Genomic DNA, 11,368 nt, shown 5'->3' on the forward strand with positions numbered 1-11,368 from the left:
TACCACACTTGTAAGTGACACTGGTCTATAGTTCAATGGGTCTCTCTTGTTACCTGATTTATAGATTGGGACAATGTTAGCTCTTTTCCAGTCTTGGGGCACTACACCTTCCCTTAATGAGGCATCAATTACTTCACAAACTTTTTCTGCCAGTTGCTCCTGCATTCTCTTAAAATCCATCCTGATACCCCATCAGGTCCCACAGCTTTTCTCACTTCTAAACTCCCCATCATATTCTTGATCTCCTCCACAGTTACTTGAAACTCCTTCATAATCCCTTTCTGTTCCATTACCAGTGGTTTGTCAAAAGCAGTCTCCTTTGTGAATACCTTCCGAAAGCATCCATTCATAGCCTCTGCCATTTCCTGGGATCTTCACTGCATACTCCATTTACTTCTAAACTTTCAATACTTTTTCTATTTTTGATGTTGTTGTTCACATGTCTGTAAAAAGCCTTGGTTGGTCTTTACATTTATCAATTATATCCTTTTCTTGTTTCTTTCTTTCTTCTCTTCTAATCAACACATATTCATTTCTTGCTCTTTTGTAACTTTCCCACTGCTTAATCCGTCTTTTCCTTCTCCACCTCTTCCATGCATCCTCTTTTCTTGTTCTAGCCTTTTCACATCTATCGTTAAACCAGTCCTGCTTTCCAACTTCTCTATGTTGTCTTATTGGTACAAATTTTTCTCACCTTCTTTGTATATTTTTATAAATTCCTTCCACTTTTCATTTGCTCCTTAGCACTCTTGAATTTCATCCAATTTGTCTCTTGAAAGAATTTCTTTAGGTTTCCAAAATCTGTCTTGGCATAATTCCATCTTCCCACTTTATATTCTTCATTTCTTCTAGATTTCTCTTCATCTATCACCTTGAACTCCAAAACTGCATGATCACTCTTTGCTAAAGGGCACTCCACCCTCATCTCCTCAATGACCATTGGCTCTGTACTAAAGACCAAGTCCAGTCTTGACGATGCTCTCTCTCCTCCAAACCTAGTATCTTCTTTGACCCACTGAGTTAACACATTTTCCATTGCCAGTGTCAATAGTGTATTTCCCCATGTTGTCTCTGATCCTTCCATTGACCAGTCCTCCCAACACACCTCTTTACAATTAAAATCTCCCATCATTATAGTTCGTTCACAGCCACCCAACATTTCTTCCAGACATGTTCCTGTATCACTTATCATTTCTTCATATTCCTGTACTGACCATGCATTTGTCTTAGGTGGTACGTACACCACTATGTAGTGCCTCTTTTTCCTTCATTAGTTTCTGCTCTGATCTTTAGCACTTCTGCCTTTCCCATACCTTCTTTCACTTGATCCACCTTTATATCTTTTTAACCAGCAACATCACTCCTCCTCCCATCTTACCTACTCTATTTCTTTTCCAAACATTATATTTCCTTCTCCAACCATCATCAGGTCTTCTCCCTCTCTCAGTTTTGTTTCAGTAAGACCCACAATATCTGGGTTCTTGCCCCTCAAGTAATCGTTGAGTTCTAAAATCCCCGATATCACTCCATTTATGTTGGAATACATTACATTCCGCTCATACGTAAGTTTCTTTAGTCCTTTCTTGCTGTACTTTTCTGGGTTATGAACCACTTCCTCAGTCTCATATCCAAGATTCTCCAGAAAAACTGGAGTCTGTGTGTGTGTGTGTGTGTATTTACCTAGTTGTATTTACCTAGTTGTAGTTTTATAGGGCCTGGGCTTTATGCTCGTGTGGCCCCATCTCCATATCTACACTTATCCAATCTTACTTTAAAAGTATTCACACTCGTTGCAGACACTACTTCTTCATTTAAACTGTTCCAGTCTCAATACATCTTTGCGGGAAACTATATTTTTTAACATCTCTCAGACATCTTCCTTTTCTCAGCTTTTTACTATGCAATCTTGTGCTTCGGATGTCATATTCTTCTCTCAGGATCAGTTTCTCATTATCCACTTGGTCCATTCCGTTGATCAATTTAAAAACTTGTATCAGGTCTCCTTTCTCCCTTCTTTGTTCCAGGGTTGGTAGATCCATAGCCTTTAGTCTCTCCTCATATGTCATCCCTTCAAATTCTGGAACCAATCTTGTAGCCATTTTTTGTAGTCGCTCCAATTTCCTTAAGTGTTTCTTTTTATGAGGGGTCCACACTACTCCTGCATATTCCAATCTGGGTCTTATTATAGTACTTATCAATTTCTTCATCATTTCTTTGTCCATGTAGTGAAATGCTACTCCAATATTCCTTAGCAAATTATATGTTTCTCTAAAAATTCTATCAATATGGCTTACTGGTTGATTGTTTTCTTCCATCGTCACTCCTAAGTCCTTTTTGTTTTTTACTTTCTCCAGTTCTACTCCATCTCCCATCTTATAGATTCCCACGGGTCGTCTTTCACTCTTTCCCATTTCCATGACATGGCTTTTGTTCACATTGAATTCCATTTCTCACTTTTTGCTCCATTCCCATATCTTATTTAGGTCTTCTTGCAGTATTTCACAATCCTCTTTTTGCTTTATAACTCTGCACAGTTTCGTATCATCTGCAAACAGATTTATGTAGCTGTTCACTCCTTCTGGCATGTCGTTAATATAAATGAGGAAAAGTATTGGTGCCAATACTGACCCTTGTGGCACTCCGCTTTCTACTGCTCTCCACTTGGACTTCATATCTTTAACTACCGTCCTTATTTCTCTCCCCCTCAAATAATTTTCTATCCATCTCAATGTGCTTCCTTTAAAGCCACCCTTTTCCTCTAACTTCCAGAGTAATCTTGCATGTGGCACTTTGTCAAACGCCTTTTTTAAATCCAAATAAATACAGTCAACCCATCCCTCTCTCTCTTGTACTCTATCAACTATTCTAGAATAGAAACTCAATAAATTAGTTACACAAGACTGTCTTTTCCTAAAACCAAATTGGCTATTTGATATCAATTTGTTGTCTTCAAGGAACTCGATCCATTGTTTCTTTATTATTCTTTCACACATCTTGCATATTACACTAGTTAGTGATACCGGTCTGTAATTTAAAGGTTCTTCCTTCCTTCCACTTTTATATATGGGAACCACCTCAGCTCTTTTCCATTTTAATGGTACTGTTCCATTTTCTATTGAGCATTTTATGATGTATATAGGACTTGCTAGTTCTTCCCTACATTCTTTCAGTATTCTGCCTGAGACTTCATCTGGTCCCATTGTCTTGTCTTCATCCAGTTCCTTCATTAATTTTTTTATTTCAAGCTTGGTTACTTTAATCTCTTTCATATAGACTGTCTCTCTATTACCCTGTGGCCTTTCAAATTTAGATTCCTTAGTAAAGACCTCCTGGAATTTATTATTTAATAGTTCTGCCATACTTTTTGGGTCTTCCACCATCCCGTTCTCTCCTTTTAACCTATCTATTGTTACTCTTTGTCAAATTTTTCCATTTATGAATCTATAGAACAATTTTGGTTGCTCCTTACATTTTTCGACAATGTCCTTTTCAAAGTTCTTTTCCTCTTCCTTCCTCACCTTAGCATATTCATTTCTCACTGCCTTGAAGTTTTCCTTATTTACTGGATTTCTATTTCTCCTCCACCTTTTCCATGCTCCATCTCTTTTCTCCTTTGCCCTAGCACACCTTGCGTTAAACCAATCTTTCTTTCCTTCTTCTTTAGGTCTATATTTCGGGACATATTCCCTGACTCCTGTTTTATATATTTCCAAACATAAGTTATACTTCTCTTGCATCGTCTCTGAGTTTTCCATCTCCTCCCAGTTTACGTTTTTAAAATAGTTCCTGAGATTCTCAATATCAGCCTTACTGTAGTTTAATCGGTCTCCTTTGTGTGTGTGTGTATGTGTGTGTATGTGTGTTCATGCCCAAGCCACTATAGTAATAACTGATTTTTACTAATGAAGAAGATTTACTTTCACCCCTCCAAAATAAAATTGATAAATAAATATGTTAACAATAAACAAATCAGTGATACTAATTCTTGTCAGTAATTTATTACAAAAATATTTGTTCACTTAAAGTATTCTAAATTTGTGATTCATCTTATATCAATTTCATATGACCAAAAAAATGTAAGATATACACATGAATATAATATAATATATATATATATATATATATATATATATATATATATATATATATATATATATATATATATATATATATATATATATATATATATATATATATATATATATATATATATATATATATATATATATATATATATATATATATATATATATATATATATATATATATATATTCTTAACAAAAGGAAAGAAGTGATTGAGGAGCTTGCAAACCAACTAATGTTTATCATCAATCTAAAGTTGTACCATACAAATATAAAATACGTATAACCTTATCTTATGTACAAGTAATTTGTCTTATTATTCCAGAATAAAGTTAGAATGAATTCTAAACCTCTATTGATTAATTAGCAGACATACAGCTTTTCTGAGATCTGCAAAGAATTTAATCACTCCATAAAATCAATTATTTACTATTCAGGGCACATTTCAGAATGGTTACATTTCTACTTATTCATTAAAACAAGACGTAAATTCTAATGACTACTGCAAATTCTTTATTTTGGAATAATGTGATTTTTGTCAGTGTATGGAAGGTTATACTAATGAGATATAACAGTAAAACAATGTTCTCAGTGCTATAGTTGGGATCTCAAAATGCACAGAAATGTACAATATTTGCTGTTCTAAATGTTCATCATTATAAAGTATTTAATTCACAATTATAAATGTGAGTTACATGAAGGTGAATGTTTCCTTGACACAAAGATATAAACATTATGAAGTATTGCAATGTATAGATACTGTATGTAGAACCAATCATGTATAATATTTGTTCTTCATATGCAAAACCATAATGTAGAAAATCAAGAACAAAACATGAATTTTCATATCAATGTCCATTAATGAAAACAGGAAAAGGTGTATTGTATATAATTACAAAATGTTTAGGTTAATTGGATATATTTACTTGAATGTTATGTGTGAATGTTTATGACAATAAGCAAAAACCTGTACACCTAAAAAAAATATCCAACATATATTTTTCCAAGCTTTAGTACTTGAGCATATCTGATGTATGTAGTCCTTACATTGTTGGTGTTATGTACCATTTCTTATTCATATGAGTATGCATACATCACATGTAACTAAACTACTTAGTTACTAATTTTATGCACATATAATGTACTCAACATTTTTTCTTTAAGGAACTTTTATCACTTTTCATTAGTCATCTATTCATCAACAAAAAGAAAAAAAATCTCCCATTTAAAAAGAGTGCTGAAGACAACATTTTGCCTAAGTTAAGCCACTGTATTGTTTCCTGTTATGTAATCTGTTAATCATCTCATTTTTAAACATGTCAACTAAATATTTTGTGACACTTTCATGTTTTCATTGTAATTTTTTGTAATCATATCATACATATTCAGCCTTTACTGTAAACCATGCATTAAAATCTAAAATTTTCTCATCATGGTAGATTTAAACTTGGTCTGAGTCATATACATCCTAAATAACATATGGGTCTAGGACACAATCAGGTTTAGCAATACATATTTCAAACACTGTAATCAAACCTATCTATCAGTGTTCAGGCTGACATTCTCTTTAAAAGTGGTTAACATAGGAGATATTCAAATTCTGTTACACCATAGGAATAGAAATATGTACAAAATATGGAACTGCAGATTCAACTACTCTATTAATTTTATTTGCCTGGGCAAAATGTCTTACCTACTTTAACAATGTTATTGCCTGCCCAGCAATCATGCTGTTTCTTGCTGGGAGCAGACACACCAAACTTTGCACTACAACTTTTGATGATACATTTGTTTGTAATTACTTTCCTCAGCTGCCTGTTTGTGTCTCTCACTATGATATCTAACACATATTTTAATGCTTTTCACAACTGGAGTAGAAACCATCAGAAACACCCATCTATGATTGGAAAATATGACTAAATCTTCTATATGTATTGCACTCAGACACTAAAAACAATGCACTATGAATTTCAAATAAAATTTGTTTATACTAGTTACTCTTCCAATTATCTATCTATATTTCATACAACAATTTATAATTTCTATACATATATTACTGGTATTTGTAGTTAGTGTAAACACCACTGCTGGCTGATTCCATGATGTTTATGCAGCCCCTTTCCATGCCCTTCATTACATTTAAGGGTGGCGGTGGCGTAGTAGATAAGGTGATGAGCGTGGGATCGGGCAGACATCCATAAGTAGGTTTGAATCCCACCACAAACTGCTTTGAAGCTATGCCATTTGTCGAGTGGTTTAAAGTTACCTACATGTCACCATGATACCCAGGTTCTTTTCTTGGTGGTTATCCCAAAGATGCACTTGGGTGGTGATATAGGCCCTAATATGGGTAAATACCACTACAGATAAAATTGCCTGCGCCACTAATGTATGGAAGCTGAACAGCGCTTCCTGTGCAAACTCTTCAAGTATACCTACAGGCGCTATAGGCCATAGCGAAAAAAATAAATAAATAAAAAAAAAAATCATCACAAGTTCTATAATTTCCCTCATGAAATCTTTCCTTGAGTTTTTTATCTCTTACAGTCACAAAGAACTAATCTGAATATTAAATCCTTCACCACTTTTGAATTCTCATAATAGGTCCTAGCATAATACCTCCTTCATTTAACTGTTATCTCTTTTCAGTATGAATTTCACAAATGTCATGTCATCATTGGTCATCACTTGCATGGCTTATATAAATGTTGTCGTTGCTCTTCATTATTGTTTCCAATCTGTACAGTTCATGAAAACTTATCATCATTCTTGTTCTCTAATCAAATTTTTCACACACTTAACTGTGCAGCATAATGTTGACTTATTAGGATAAGTATCCATAAAATAGGTAAATATATATGTATAATAAAACAAGATTTTCTATGATCATACTCATGATGTCCATAAATTTGCATTTCCTAAACAAAAATTGATGATCTATCATGGTATTACAACTTTTGTTTTAAACAAACTCATCATATCTTATTAATCTCTTGAAAAATTATGTAAATTTCTAATTCTATTTTGTAACTTGGAACTTTACAGAATACAGAATAGGTTAGATTAGGTTACCTTGTTGATTTGACTTGAACCACTTCCAATTTGTTCTTTCCTTCTTATCCATTCATATTCAACTCTTGCTATCCTTTTCCATGCTTCATCTTTTCTTTTCTTCTTTTTTTTTTGCCACCTTACTTTAAATGAACCTTCCTTTTCATCATATTTCTCCCTCTCTATTGAACTCCATTCATAATGTACCATAATTCCTTTTATATATTCTCTACACTCAGTACATGTTGTACAGGTTCTAGTATAATTGGGATTCAGACATCCACTGGTTTGAATCCCACCACATACCACCTTGAAAATTTGCCATTTGTCGAGTGGTTTAAAGTTATCCACATGTCACCATGATACCCAGATTCTAGGTGGTTATATCAAAGATGCACTTGGGCGGAGATATGGGTCCTAATATGGGTACCACTATAAATAAAATTGCCTGTGTCACTAATGAGTGGAAGCTTAACAGCACTTCCCATATATACTCTTCAAGTATACCTATAGGCACTATAGGCCATATCAGGTATTCTTAATCATTTCAATGTTATCTGATCTCTTAGAAACTTTGTGGTCAATACAATTTAATTTTGCATTCTTCTTTCTATAAATTGTCTGTGATTCCTTCATGTCCATCTCAATACCTCTCCTCATATTCATATCTGAATTCCAACAAATAACATTGCTAAATGTCCGTCCACCAAGCTTATTTTCCTTGTATGTGTGTGTAATTCACTGTTTGATCTGCTGCAGTCTCTGACGAGACAGCCAGACGTTACCCTACGGAACGAGCTCAGAACTCATTATTTCCGATCTTCGGATAGGTCTGAGACCAGGCACACACCACACACCGGGACAACAAGGTCACAACTCCTCGATTTACATCCCGTACCTACTCACTGCTAGGTGAACACTACGTGAAAGGAGACACACCCAAATATCTCCACCCGGCCGGGAATCGAACCCGGTCCTCTGGCTTGTGAAGCCAGCGCTCTAACCACTGAGCTACCCCGTGTGTGTGTGTGTGTGTGTGTGTGTGTGTGTAATTCACTGTTTGATCTGCTGCAGTCTCTGACGAGACAGCCAGACGTTACCCACAACAGCTCAGAGCTCATTGTTTCCATCTTCGGATAGGCCTGAGACCAGGCACACACCACACACCGGGACAACAAGGTCACAACTCCTCGATTTACATCCGTACCTACTCACTGCTAGGTGAACACTACACGTGAAAGGAGACACACCCAAATATCTCCACCCGGCCGGGGAATCGAACCCATCATCTGGCTTTGAAGCCAGCGCTCTAACCACTGAGCTACCGGGCCGTGTGTGTGTGTGTGTGTGTGTGTGTGTGTATGTGTGTGATTCACCTCGGTCTCCGCTGGTCACCCAGCCAGTCTTCCCATTACAGCGAGCTCAGAGCTCATAGACCATCTTCGGTAGGACTGAGACCAACACACTCCACACACCAAAGCAAGGCCACATCCCCGAGTTACATCCCTACCTATTTACTGCTAGGTGAACAGGGCCCACATTAAGAGACTTGCCCATTTGCCTCACTGCTTACCGGGATTCAACCTGGCCCTCTCATTGAGAGTCAGCGTCTAACCACTACACTCGTGTGTGTGTGTGTGTGTGTGTGTGTGTGTGTGTGTGTGTGTGTGTGTGTGTGTGTGTGTGTGTGTGTGTGTGTGTGTGTGTGTGTATTTACCTAATTGTATTTACCTAATTGTAACATACGGAAAAGAGCTATGCTCGTGTTGTCCCGTCTCCATATCTATTAATGTCCAGCTTTTCTTAAAATCATGAATATTCCTTGCGTTGACCACTTCCACGTCTAAACTATTCCATGCTTCCACCCTTCTATGAGGAAGCTATATTTTTCACATCTCTCCTATAAGTGGCCATTTTAGTTTTTCCCATGCCCTCTCGACATTCTTCCATTCCACATACACAGATCTTCCCTATCCATTTTTCCATGCCAATCATCACTCTGTATATTGCTATCAGGTCTCCCCTTTCTCTTCTGTTTTCCAGGGTTGGAAGTTGCATTCTTTTCAGTCTGTCTTCATAAGTCAAATCTCTTAAGTCAGGCACCATTTTCGTTGCAGCCCTCTGTACTTTCTCTAGTTTCCTTATGTGTTTCTTTAAGTTCGAGCCCACTGTATTGTTGCATATTCAAGCCTCGGTCTTATCATTGCAGTAATTATTTTCTTCATCATTTCTTCATCTAGATATCTGAACGCCACTCTTATGTTCCTCAATAAGTTCAATACTTCTCCAATTATTTTGTTTATATGTCTCTCTGGCGATAGGTCATTGGTAATTGTCACCCCAAGGTCTTTTTCTTCATGACTGGTTTTATGTCTTCATTTCCTATCTTGTACATACTCCTGATTCTTCTTTCACTCTTGCCAAACTCTATTTTCTTGCATTTTGTCGTGTTGAACTCCATTTGCCATGTACAGCTCCATTTCCATATTCTGTCCAAGTCTTCCTGGAGTAGTTCGCAATCTTTGTCACATCTCACTTTTCTTAACAATTTTGCATCGTCTGCAAATAGGCTCACATAACTGGACACCCCATCCACCATGTCATTTATGTAGACTGCGAACATTACTGGTGCCAACACTGATCCCTGTGGAACTCCACTCTCCACCAATCCCCATTCTGATGGTCTGTCCTTAATTATTGTTCTCATTTCTCTTCCTACCAAAAGTCTTCCATCCATTTTAGTAAACTGCCATGCACTCCTCCTACCATTTCAAGTTTCCAGATCAGTCTCTGGTGTGGTACCTTATCAAAGGCCTTTTTTAAATCCAGATATATTCCATCAGCCCAACCATCTCTTTCCTGTATTACATCTATCACCCTCGAATAGTAACATATCAGGTTTGTCGTGCATGAACGCCCTTTCCTAAAACCAAATTGACACTCACAAAGTATGTCATTTTTCTCCAAGAAGTCTGTCCATCTAGTCTTCACCACCCTCTCACACATCTTAGCTACCACACTTGTAAGTGACACTGGTCTATAGTTCAATGGGTCTCTCTTGTTACCTGATTTATAGATTGGGACAATGTTAGCTCTTTTCCAGTCTTGGGGCACTACGCCTTCCCTTAATGAGGCATCAATTACTTCACAAACTTTTTCTGCCAATTGCTCCTGCATTCTCTTAAAATCCATCCTGATACCCCATCAGGTCCCACAGCTTTTCTCACTTCTAAACTCCCCATCATGTTCTTGATCTCCTCCACCGTTACTTGAAACTCCTTCATAATCCCTTTCTGTTCCATTACCAGTGGTTTGTCAAAAGCAGTCTCCTTTGTGAATACCTTCCGAAAGCATCCATTCATAGCCTCTGCCATTTCCTGGGATCTTCACTGTATACTCCATTTACTTCTAAACTTTCAATACTTTCTCTATTTTTGATGTTGTTGTTCACATGTCTGTAAAAAAGCCTTGGTTGGTCTTTACATTTATCAATTATATCCTTTTCTTGTTTCTTTCTTTCTTCTCTTCTAATCAACACATATTCATTTCTTGCTCTTTTGTAACTTTCCCACTGCTTAATCCGTCTTTTCCTTCTCCACCTCTTCCATGCATCCTCTTTTCTTGTTCTAGCCTTTTCACATCTATCGTTAAACCAGTCCTGCTTTCCAACTTCTCTATGTTGTCTTATTGGTACAAATTTTTCTCACCTTCTTTGTATATTTTTATAAATTCCTTCCACTTTTCATTTGCTCCTTAGCACTCTTGAATTTCATCCAATTTGTCTCTTGAAAGAATTTCTTTAGGTTTCCAAAATCTGTCTTGGCATAATTCCATCTTCCCACTTTATATTCTTCATTTCTTCTAGATTTCTCTTCGTCTATCACCTTGAACTCCAAAACTGCATGATCACTCTTTGCTAAAGGGCACTCCACCCTCATCTCCTCAATGACCATTGGCTCTGTACTAAAGACCAAGTCCAGTCTTGACGATGCTCCCTCTCCTCCAAACCTAGTATCTTCTTTGACCCACTGAGTTAACACATTTTCCATTGCCAGTGTCAATAGTGTATTTCCCATGTTGTCTCTGATCCTTCCATTGACCAGTCCTCCCAACACACCTCTTTACAATTAAAATCTCCCATCATTATAGTTCGTTCACAGCCACCCAACATTTCTTCCAGACATGTTCCTGTATCACTTATCATTTCTTCATATTCCTGTACTGACCATGCAT

The sequence above is a fragment of the Portunus trituberculatus genome, chromosome 46, assembly GCF_017591435.1.
Source record: "Portunus trituberculatus isolate SZX2019 chromosome 46, ASM1759143v1, whole genome shotgun sequence".
In the NCBI taxonomy this organism is placed as follows: Eukaryota; Metazoa; Arthropoda; class Malacostraca; order Decapoda; family Portunidae; genus Portunus; species Portunus trituberculatus.